Raw genomic sequence first — 12,750 nt, 5'->3', positions numbered from 1 at the left:
ACCCCCAGCTTTCACTAACAGCAGAGGGATATTTTACCCTTCTTAAAATGAAGACCCCACTGCACATTCACAGGTGCCTGTTGCTGTCCCACGGGTGCAGGAGTTTGTGTAGGAACACAAGCATCTCACAAACAATTTACTGCACCTGTGGATACACGTTGAGGACAAAGTACATCCATAATTTCAGGGCTCCTGAAGAGACCTAAGGCGTAGAAATACTTTTTTTCTTTAAAATGTCTTTATTTTGTGTAAAGAAAATTGTATTGTCAGATGAGGGGAGAGGGGGGGAAAGCAAATTCAATAATAAAGTTCAGATGTCAAAGCTAATCTGTTTTTCTAAATTTTAAATGTGACATTCCGGAAATGACCAACATCAAACAGATACTGTTTAATTTCAACATCACTTTGGAGGTTTTCTCTTCCATAATAGCAGAACAGCTCTTTCACAGAGAACCCACCCTGCATCCTCCTTAGTACACTATAAATAAAATACTCCAAAAGAAAAAAAAAATCTCTACTCCACTGATTCTCTTTTCCATCACAATTTGCCTGCAGTGTTATTAAAAAAAAAAACCCATCGTCTATCACACAACAAAACCTAAGCAGAGCTCATGTGTTCAATCAGCACTCCCACCTCACAGGAACAAATCCTATTTTCAATAACATTAATTACTTCTCTTAACAGCCCTCCTCTTCTGCATTCACAGCTCCCATTTTAAGCCATTGTATAAACTTCTGCCAGGGTAACCTCTGTTTGAGGCTGATTAACACACTGAAAGAATTTTAAATGGATCGGTTGATGATTCATGAAGGATCAGAGCATTGCTGGCAGTCAGCAAGTGCCTGCTATTCAGGAGGAAATCTAGTTCTTTGGTATGTTTCCAGTTAAAACTCTGAACAGTCCATGTTCACACAGTAGTTTGGGACTCTTTCCTCAGCAAATCCTCTGGGTTTTTGTGGGGGTGTTTTTGCTTTGCGTTTCACCTCCTGCCTCATACAGCAGACACACATCCCACCCTGGCACCAGTGACTGCTGCTGATTCCAAGGCAGCCTGGGGTTTGTGTAGCCTCTGTTATTAGGGGAAACCTGAACGTGAATTTTGGAATGGAGCTGTTTTCAGAGCTCCAACCCTGCTCTTCAGAAGACAGGTGCAATATTGAGTCTGCTGTGACAGGAACCCAGGGTTTGGGGGAGTAGCCAGGTTTCAGTTCAGGTCTGTCCCTGACTGCCACAATGCTCTGGGCTGCCAAACAGAGGAAAAACTGAATGAGTAGACAAAAAAAAAAAAAAAATAACATAAAAGCCATGATCTAAGAATCTTACCTATTTTTCCCCACTGAAATCTCCAAATCGTTCTTTTCCTTCATTCCAATGTCACACAAATCCAGTGCCATCAGGAATTTCAGGATACAGAACTACTAAATCCTCCCCCCACAATGGTGACTGAGTGGTCAGAAAGGGGCAAGATCAACCCTGCCCACATTATCCAGTAAACGCCACGTGCCTTTGGAGGAGCCAGGAGGGGTTTTTATTCTCAGCTCTACCAATGAGTACCCTAAAAAGAAATCACGCCCCTTTTATACTTGATAATCCCATGTGTTGAGACTTGCAATAACTGATCACACAGTGATCAATCAATTAGGAAGATCTTATCTCTCCCTGGCTTTACACACTGAGTCGCTATTAATGACTTTTTTAATCCTCATAACAGATTTAAATGGGAACAGTGAATAGTTAATCCATACCTTTTAAAGGCCCCCATAAAAACCACAATGCAATCCATAGGGACTCTTTATATGCTAAGAGAAGAGTTTGACATCTAAATGCACTAAAGATGAGAAAAGAGGATATTAATGCTTATTTTACAAGTGTCAAGCTATTTTTCTCGCTTTTAGTACAAAGAAAAAATTGCTAGATCTGAAGACTGAGCCAACCTGGTCTATTTAATAAGAAGAACATCCTTTCTGTATCAAACTTGTGCACAGAAACAACTTTGTCATCACCACGTACTTACCAATGGGTTTTTTCCTTTTGCAAAATTGGCCTACTACCTCCAGGAAACTACCCAGGTGAAAAATCCTCCCCATCGTGCCACCAGCCAAAAGGGTAACTAAGCAGAATTGCAAACCATCAGCAAAGCTCTCTTCTCACGTAATCCTCTGGCCAGAGACACAAGACATTTTGTTCAGCTCCCTTTTACACCATCCCACGGGCAGCAGCAGGCACTGGATTTATGGCTGCACAGTGAGGAAAGGCTGTGTTATACTCCTCACCATTATATCTCATTATATCTTATCATATCACATCTTCTGCTTTTATAGACAGACTGAGCTGCCTCGCTCCATTTTGTGGTCAATATAATTTCCAGCTGGAGACAGCAAAAGGCTGCAGTGTTTAACAAAAAACCAAGCAGGTATTGGGTATTGGTGTACACTCCTAACTCTGTCATTCAGTAGATTATCAAGGGTGTTACTCTCCATCTCCATATGCATTCCAAGTACAGTTATACCAACTGCTTAATATTTCTGAATTAAGTGAAAGGAGCCTCTTGCGGCTAGAGATATTTGTTCTTCTAAGTATTTTAGGTTGTTAGGCTAATTTCGTTTCGATCACTCTCCTCTGCTTGACACCCTTAATATTCCTCATTGATAGGCCAGCACTCTGCATCAGCCAAGGAGTTCCTCCCACCAGTGTTTTGCCAGGAGCCCCCTGCACTACAGAAACCAACTCCTTTAACTCTTACTGCATGCTCAACAGAATTTGTGGTGATAAACCTTTGTCGCCGAAAAGGTGACTGGGGAAATCACACCTTATTAGCAAAGCAAGCTTCCTGCTCTGCACTCAAAAAAAGCATCATGTCTAATTATGAATTTCACAGGAACTGTGTGATGCAGTAATTGGGATGAATTAGAATTGCCTTCAGCAAGCTCCATTTAAAGAAAATTGAGATAGTCAAAAGTAATACTCATTATATTTAGCCATTAGTAAATATTTTCAACTAATACAGTAATGGGGGAAAAAAACCCAATTCCTGGAAGAAACCTTTCTATGTTTCCTGTAATTATTGAAAATCAAAATACAGTTGGTAGAAAGCGAAGTAATTATTTGCTTGCACTGGCAAACTTTGCAGCTATGCAGGGTTAGGTTTTTCCCCGGTTAATGAAACATTGCTTCAGGAACCAAACTCATTGCTCATTTATTTTCTCCACTCCTATTCACTCCTTAGATTAACAAGCCATTATTCTAGAACCAAAATATTATTCCATCAGTGTGCAACTCTTAACACTTATTGCAATGGTGCACAGGCATGTGTAGAGCTGCACCCTTTCCGAGGCATTTATGGCTAATAACCGCTTGAAATTTGATGCTCCTGCAGCAACAACCAAGAAGGACCAAAAAGCCACCAGGAAGGCACCAACTGCCAATAGGCGACAGAGTGTTCACCACTCTGATTCAGCCCTCGCTGTTTTCATTCAAGGAAAGAAGAAAACCCACAGCAAAATTAATTCCCACAAGCTTTTTCGATTTGGATTGGTTTTTTTTTAATTGTCACATCTAGTCTGTATATTAGATGCAAGATAAAGTAGCTACAGCATCTCATGATAACATCACATGTAACAAACAGCGTCATCATAAACCCGAGCATTTCTTCATCTCTGATATGATTTGAACATTTTGTCCTTGCAGGTGTAAATTGCCTTCTTTGCCCCTTTGTTGGTTTTTTTTCTTTCTTTGCAGCTCTTATCACTGGAAGGTCATCGCATTATTATCACCCATCATCCAGACAACGCCAGGCTGCTGATAACGCGCACAGTGCAGGCTTCCATCTCTCCATCTCAGGACTGGGGGGGAAGAGGAAATTGTGAGAACAGAAAAGGAATTGTGCCATTTGAAAATATCATTTTCAGGGGCCACCTGGCTTGTATGCCGCAGCATCTCAGACTTGTAGCTCAGGTGCTCACTGTACCACAACTGCAGCCCCGGAGACAAGCACAGTTTTCATCAGGTGCTAAGAATCCTTTCATTCCATCATGCAAAATTTAATCAAGTGTGCTGCTGGAACATCAAATCTGGCCAGAAACAACCCGAGGCAGATTTCCCAGACGGGATTTTCAAGGGCTCCAAGGAGTCAGGCACACACCTTCAAACAGGATTTGGTTTTATTAGAAAAGCACTGGCCTCCCTCCCCAGCTCCAAATCCACACCTGCACTCAAAAGTTCCCCAGGGATGGTTTCGTGCTCCATCCCTTTACAGCAGCTCCTTCTAAGTGGAGTGCTTGCAGGCTGAGCTGGAGGCTGGAAAACTGCAGCTCAGCTCCATGCCTGAGGTTTAGCTTATCTCTGTTGTGAAGGAAATGATGGAGCCCGAGTGTGCTAAATGCCCTAGGAAAACATGTACCCAAATAATTATAATACGTCATTAATAAGGATTAAACATTAATAAAATTTCTCGCAGAGGGTTCAGTCAATTGCTGGTATCTTTCATGTTAATTAATACTTGGCACTGTATAAATACTCAGAACATACTTTATTACATTTGTACAAGACAGACTCCAGAGCAATTTTAGGTACCTGCTAATGAGAAATAATGGTTGTCTGAGCAAAGCATTGGACTGAACCGAAATACAAAGCCTTGTTCCAGAATTCAAGAGGTGCCCACGATTCCCAAGGGTGTCTTTGACTCCAAAGCTTTTGAGTCCAACCCATACTTAGTGCAGATTGCCAAGCTGCTCAAGGTACAACAGCTGTGCCATACAGATGCTTTTTTTTTTTTTTTAGGACATAATCCTGTCCTGGGATTAGCCCAGAAACTTATCAGTGCTGTGTGTATGAATATATCAATCTCTCTGGTGCACCTTTTCCACTCAGCAGAAAGAGGCAGGCTTCATTCATTTTTGAAGATGTAAATACAAATTTGTGCCTTCTCTCCAGATCAAATGCTGAAATGAATTTGTCCGGCATCCTTATCTCTCAACGACCACCACAGCAGTCCTCATTTCAGCACAAATCCTTTCCAGAAGGGACAACTGGGGCCTATTTAGGTCCAGTCTGGCTGTGTGGAATAATTCATTTGGACAGTCAATAATGCTGCTCTCTGAAATGCCAGCCAAACACTCCTAGAGACAGGAGAAAAGGCCTCCAGCCCAGACTAAAGCACTTCTTCACTGCTGTGAACTTCAGGTGCTCCTTTAAACAGCAATTGGGCTCCCTGCAGCGGGCTTGTGGCGGCTGCGGGATGAGCTGACCTGTCAGGGGGGAAAGGCTGGCCCTGCCGACCCTGATCCCCAGATGTCCCTGTCATGGGAACACTGCCTGCTCCGGTACATGGAAATCAGCCGCTGCCATTGAGAATTTCATCTGCTCCCTTCCCAGACACACCGCAGATCACACGACTCACTTCACCAAGCTGAAACAAGCTGCAGAAGTCACACAACAAACGGGAGAGGGGCAGCACCCACTCCTTCCCTTTAAAGGGATAGGGGGGTTGGTGCAGCAAGAAGATTTCTGAAAGAAACTTGATGCTCAAACTCATTTTTATTTTCCCACAAAAAATGTAACTGTAAAACTTAGGTCAGGTTGGCCTTCGAGCCAGGCAAGATGCTCCAGCTTTATTTTTGCAAATGCTAAAACAATCCTTCATGCTGCAAGAAAACAACCCTTCCTTGATAAAGTAGAAAAACCTCCGTTTTTCCATAATCCTCCCTAGATCATCAGGATTTTTTTTTTTTTCTGGTCCTGCTGAGCTCAAATGATGACAGCACTAGACAGGTTATCATCACACTGTCAGAGATGCTTCAAGCTGCCAGCTGCTGCTACTTCAGCCCATTTTTCAATAACCACAGCTCACCCTGCTGCCTGCCAAAGCCTCCCATCGCTGGAACAGCCACTGCCAACTGGCAGGATTCCTTCAGGGAGGAGAAAGGCTTTGTTAATGTCTGCTTCAGCCCTCCCCAAGAGGAAGTGGCGCTTAGTGACAGGTCCCTGTCAGCCAGGAATGGCTGGCAGGTTGCTTGCATTCCTCTTGGGAACTCATTTGGTTAATATGTGCTTAAAACTTCTAAAAGCCCACAGGTCAAAAAAAGCTTAGCAGCAGCTCTCTCCAAGCAGAAGGACGACTTGAGGTTAACTGCTTCCTTAATGTGCAATAGTAAAATAGATTTACATAGAGAAAGCCCCTTGATTTTAAGCAGCACTTTCCTCTAGGATAGCTCCACCACCAAGGAGACATGACCTTGTTCAAGCACCCTCTGAACTAACAGCACAGGAAACCTTTCAGGTACAATTTTCCAGAATCAGCTCACTGAAGGAGCTTTCTCCCTGCAGCAGGGAGGAAATATCAAACATTTTGTTACAGGGTTTTGCTCAATAATGAAGAGGTTTGGTGAGCAAGCACAGAAAACCTGGCTGGGATCAGATTGCACTGGTACAGCCCACAAGGAAAGAAAGGAAGGAAAACCACCACAAACTTGCTGCAGGCAGGACAGCCCATGCTAAGCAAAAATCCGTGGGATGGAAACGCTTGCAAGGATGTGGTTTACTCACCAACACCAACACTCAGCAGGCAAAGCAACACATGAGGTAAGTGTTTGCAGTCTGGCAGGATGCGCTGGATGCTGTGGAATAAATGTCAGGATAAAACAGGAATTCCCCAGCCTATTTAAATATTCTCAGCAATAAAGAAGCACAGTTTTAGGGGTAGGAAAATATCACACAATAGCCCTGTTTGCAAAGCCTGAAGGGTCACCAAATGCCTTAACAGGAGTGTACGCTGCACAGAGGGTTGGCAGCCACGTCTCCCCAGGGAGAGCAGGAGACACATCCCTGGCATCTCGTGGGAAGTGGCAGCCCCCACACCACAGGGAAGGCAGAAACCTGGGGAAAACCTCCTTGGGGATGTCCTGTGAAGGGCTAAGAGCTGGACTCTGTGTTCCCTGTGGGTGCCCTCCAACTCAGAATATTCTGCAATTCCGCGCGTTCGTGAGAGGGAAAAGCTCGCCCACCCTGGAGCTTGCTCCTTCTTCCAGCTTCACCTGCTGGTGCAGTAAGAGCCATCACCTCTCCCTGCAAACCTCAAACCAAACCAGGCTGATCATTCTGACCTGTGGGTCGCAGCCAGACCCCCCCTGCTGCCACCCTCCAGCACTGGCTCTGTGTGGCACACAGGGACATTCACAGACCACCCTCCAGGTGCTCTAGATTAAACCATTCATTATTACCAGTCATTAAGGTCCCACTTCAAGATTTGTCCTCTTCCCATGTCCCCATCAAACAAATTGGATGTTAGTTCCCAGTTATTCATTCTGCAGAAGCAAATCCGTCAGTGAACTAATACAGTAATTTTGCTCATTAACTCCACTCCTGCAGGACAGATTTTTTTTTTCCCCCAGTTTTCACACAGAGGGGCTGCTCAGCCCTGCAGAGGTTCTGCTGCCCAGGCACTGCCATGGAAAGCAGAGTGGTTTATGAGAGCAGATCCTGCACCACACCAGAATGTGCCTCCCCAGCTAGCTGGAAATAAAAATGACCTAGAGCCAAAAGCAGGGACCTCGGGAGGAGTTTTCTCACTCTCTGAGCCAGAGGAGAATGTCAGAAAAACCTGATCCACACAGCAGGTGGGAGTTCCACCCCATCCTCAAAAAGGTTCAAACATTATTTCCAGCTGAGCATTAAGATCATGATAAGGGGGGGGGGGGGAGAAGACTGGACATCCAAATTTCCAGGTTTCTCATAATTTTTCCATACAATTAATAATTCATTTTTAATAAACCCAAGACATTTTTGTTTATGCTTTTGATGTAAGACTACAATAATCAAGCGCCTCAGAGCAGTAAAAAAAAAAAATATAAAGCAAAAGGAATGTTATCCAACATAGTGAGACAAAACTCAGAGAAGGTAAAGCGTAGGAAGGGAAAACGGCAGACAAAGTGAAGGTGCCAATTCAGGTTATATGGGAAAGCAGAAATAAAAGCAAAGATCTTTTCAAAAACCTGTGTCCCTATCCTAAAATCTTTATGAACCTGCCTCCCTTTTTTCAAGCCAACTCCTTCCTCTACTTCCAGAAGAGGAGGAACACAGCACCAGCTGGCAGTTCTGAACTCTTCCCCGGTTTGTTTCCATTATTTAAAGGATGCATCCCAGTAACTCCGCATTATTTCTGGTTGCACTATTTGCCTCTGTCGAAAAGTGCATGAGTAGGGGAAATTCTAACAGCTCTGAAAAATATTAAAAGCCACATTTATCATCCTCTAAAGGTTCTGAGCTTTCAGTCAACATTCAGAGTAATGAGATCTTGGTATCTCGCTCCTTTAAAAGTTCTGCAGCAGAGCCAGGGAGGGGAGAGCCAGTGGCCTCCCATGCCTGCCAAGCCAATTCTCCTCCTGAGCTGATGCACACTGATCACTGTTATACTCAAGGGACTCTCCTCTTCAACAGAAAGAGAATTGTTATCTCCGTCAGGATGAATTTCCAGACTAAAGGATGTGTCTAATTTTAATTTGCTATGCATAGATAATTGACTTTATACTGAAATTGCTGTCACTTAATGTTTATCATATTCAGATCCGATGAGCCACCTGAGGGGTAGGAATTACTCCTCTCAGGTTTGATTTATTCATGACATCTTTTCTCCTTACTACAAAGGGAAGAGAAAAATCTTTGCCCGTGCCCAGGACGCACACTGGGTCTGTTCTGTGTGACACACCAGGAATCACACGTTTGTACATCACACTTCCAGTGCTCTCTGCAGAGATTTCACACTACTGCTGCAATGGATACATTAAACAGGGATTCAGTGGTGCAGCTTTGGTTTTGCCTCCGAATTAATCCATAATTACATCCCACTAAGAGTCCTCTAAACTACCAAGTAGACCTGGTTCTGTTCTCTGGTTTGGGACATGTATTATTGGGGTGCCTATTAAAACCTCTTCTGCTTTGAGGCCAGAAGAAGAAGGAGGAGGTAGAATGTCTGAGAGATGTCACTAAAAATCCTCAAGTCGCTGCATAGCAATTTTGAATAGCAATATTTACAAAGGTGTAGGGAGTACCAGGTTATACATACTGCAGCAAACATACAGAGTTTTGGGAATGGCAGCATGGCTCAACGCAAATTGTGAGCCACTAGTTAGTACTCCCTGCTGGAGGGCATATGTCATCACCACATGGCAACTCAAGGAAGTGTGAAATAGGATCATTACCCACTCCTGCCCCCCATTCTGAAATAATGATAATGAAAACAATCTATTCCTCAGTCCTCCCAGGAACAGAGAGACTTGGAGAGGAACAAGAATATTAAAACAAAAAAAATACCAGGGGAGAAAAGTGATTTTTCAAACTCCAAAAGCGGTCTACAAGCTCAAACACTTCCATTGCAAGTGCATTTTCAGTTTAGCAATAATTAGATCCCCAGTCAGAAGAAGCAGCAGTGAGAGCAGCGCTCATTTACAGCAAGTGCAGCACAGTGCAAAGCAGCACCTGAAGAGCCCAGACTGAGCAGTGAGCTCAGAGCTGAGCAGAGCAGCCCTCGGAACACATTTGCAACGAGCAAGCTGTCCTAGGCTTACAAAGCCCAGGAGTTTGTTACAGGCTCTTCCTTGCTTTCCAAGGAATCTCCAGACAGACACAGCAGACTCCTGGAACAGGGCAAGTCAGACAGGCAAGACTGCAAGTCTGAAATTCACTGGCCACAGAAGGCAGAACCCAGTGCCAGTGAACACCATCACAGCAACTGGGAGCCACACGGGAGCGCCGAGGCACAGCTGTCCCCAGAAATGACCAAGCTCCTCGTGGGAGAACGTAGCTTGTGGGGCAGGAGAAAGGTTTGTAGGTTTGTCTCCTCTCTGCCTCCCCCTCTGCAAACTCAGTTTGCGTTGCAGCTTCCAGGGGAAAGCCTTTCTCCAGGAGACGCAAGTGGAAAACATCTCGTCCACAAGATTTAGCACCTTGGCTGTAAGGGTTTTGTTTGTTAATAGCTTTATGTTTCTGGGGGTTTAAGCACAGTCTCCTGCCATAACAGGGGAACTCCTCAGCACCACTTTCTGCAGGGACTTTGGTCATTTTCTGCAGGGATTTTGCTCACAGCTGGGTCCCTCCAGTGCTGCGGACCCCAGCCGTGCTTCTCATCAGCCCTTCTTCCCCTGCAGGCTTCTCTCACAGGCTGATCCTCATCCTGGTCTTCACCTCAGCGGGCTGGGTCCTTTATCCCAGCCCCAGCACTTCATCCCACCAGTGAGCCAGGCCTGGGAGCTCCTGCCCTGGGCCACCCCCGGGGCTGCTCCAGCCTGGACTGTCCAGCAAAGCTGCTGCTGCCAGCATCACTTCAAGCTGGAGAGCCAGGTAAGACAGGTAATTTCAAAAGTGAGGAAGAGGAGGGCACAGGTGATGGTTCTCTGAGACATTAATCAATAATCAGGGAAACTTTTCTGAAGCAGGGAAGACGCATCGTCCTTGCAATGCTGACACTGGCAGCCTGATCCCCCTGCACTGCACACACCCTGGCACGATGCCTCCGGAGCCACGAGCGCACTCAGGAACTGCCTGTCAGGTACTGACGTGTTCTGAGCTGCAATAAATCCACCTGGCCATTTATTTTTTTCCCTGGTTAAGACATCCTTGTGGCCCCAGCTGGTTGGGCTGAGATTCGGGTTTTTCTGGTCCTACCCCCAGAAAAAAAAAAATGAAATAATCCTGCAAATTCTGCCTGAGATTATTGTTACCTGCAGAAGATGTTGTCAGCTGAGGGGATGCTCACAGCCACCTGACTGCAGTGTGCCTGAGCTCCCTAAAACTACGTCCCTTCAGTGCTGGTAGCTTTTTAACAGGGTGCTTTGAAGTTGCCATCCCCAGTTTATTTATTCAGGTTTTCCTGTGCTGATTTAAACGCTGCAGCAGCTGATTCACAGCCCACATCTCCTGTCTTTATGTTTAAAACACTTTCCTGAGAGGTTGAGATCCCCTTCACCCAACCTAGCAGGGAGGAGTGACTGGAATCTGAATGATGTCCCGGTCTTCAAATGACTGCTTCAGGTGACAAAGGTGAGACTGAATGTAAAGGAGTGGAAAAGATTTCTGGGAAAAACTGAGAAAGGTCTCATTTATGCCTTAACCTAGAAAAGGAAGAAAAAAGACTTCTGAGCTTCAAACCACTTTAGAGGTCTGGAAAATTCCAGGGATGGGGTGGCCACAGCTTCTCTGAGCAATCTGTGCCAGGGAAGAATTCTTTTCAGAATATTTAATTTAAATTTACCCTGTGTCAGTTTCAAGTCATTCCCACTTGACCTATCACTACATGCCCTTGCCAAAAGTCCCTCTCCAGGATTCTTGTAGCCCCTTTAGGCGCTGGAAGATGCTACAAGATCAGGCCAGAGCTTTCTCTTCTCCAGGCTGAACCCCCCAGCTCTGTCAGCCTGTCCTCAAAAGGGACGTGCTCCAGCCCTGCCAGCAGCCCAGTGGCCTCCTCGGGACTCGTTTCAACAGAGCCCTGTCTTTCTTGTTTATTTTAGATTTTTTTTTAATGTTACCAAATGAAATGAAATAACCATAAAATCAACTAAATAATTTAGATCAGCAATTTACCGAAATTTTTTTTATTAAATTGAAAGTTCTCATTCCTTTTTTTTACAGTATAGTAAGAAATTTACTGTAGAATATATAATCAAAAGAAAAATATGTATAAGAAAAAGTTACTCTATCAGTGTGTTTATTTCTAATCTTTTAAAATGTGTCTTTAATGAGATCAACACTTCTTTATTAATTTAATTCAGCACCATTGCTATTATTATTATTATTATTATTATTATTATTATTATTATTATTATTTTATTATTATTCCCAGTGCTAACCAGAGTACTCAGCTTCTGCAGGAAAAAAATGTGATTACATGCAATAAAGTCACCAAGTATTTTCATCTGGAATATAAATGGAAGTAACCTTTCCAAACGGAATATATTAACACATGCCAGAGAATCCATTGGTTATTCTGAGGCTTCTTTCTTTCAGTCTTTAATCACTCATGCTATCATTTTAAAGTCAGTTTTACAAATGACGAAAGGACCAATAGCTCTCCTGAGAATGTGGGATTTTTCTCAATCCCGACAAGGTCTCACAACTGTGTTATGTTCTAGTAATTAATTTTTAAGCAGAAATGTTGCCCCGTTCCCTAAAATTATAAGCAAAGCTGATTCTTCAGAATTCTATTAAGCTCCTTGCAAATGAAATAATCCTCATCTGAGAAGTACAAACATGCAGATGGTCTATTATGTCTCATTCTTTCAAGCAGAAGGAAATTAAAAGGATCCAGAAACTAACAAATATCCACAGGCAAGGTTTGCAAGACCCTGAAGAAAATGGAGAAGCACATCTGTTGCTCCTCATCCCTTGCACTTCAGGGAACAAAACTGATCCAATACACTTAAAAAGGAGTGATGAGAGGAGAGAGGAAACTGAGAAAGTCATCAGGTGCTCGGGAGCTGAATTGCCATAGTGCCTTGGAACCGAATTTCTCTGATCTTCAGTCAACAAAGCTCATGCTCCTGGCTTTAGAAGATGCAAAAGTAAGGATTTCAGTGCTATAAATGCTTTCTGCCAGTCCCTTTTCCAAGATGCCAGAAGCGCCACGCTGTCTCCTTTGTCCAGAAGTGGTGTGGGGAGAGAAGATCCTGTGCAGGGAGCTGTGGCTTGGGGCTGGGCATTGCAACACTCGGGGAGCTGATTTGGGCCTTGACCCCTCTGGCTCTTGGCTGTCATCACACACG

Source organism: Chamaea fasciata, unplaced genomic scaffold (assembly GCF_029207755.1).
Source record: "Chamaea fasciata isolate MVZ Bird 193981 ecotype frontalis unplaced genomic scaffold, bChaFas1.0.hap1 SCAF_16, whole genome shotgun sequence".
NCBI classification, from domain to species: Eukaryota; Metazoa; Chordata; class Aves; order Passeriformes; family Sylviidae; genus Chamaea; species Chamaea fasciata.
Note: the sequence above shows the minus strand (reverse complement) of the source record.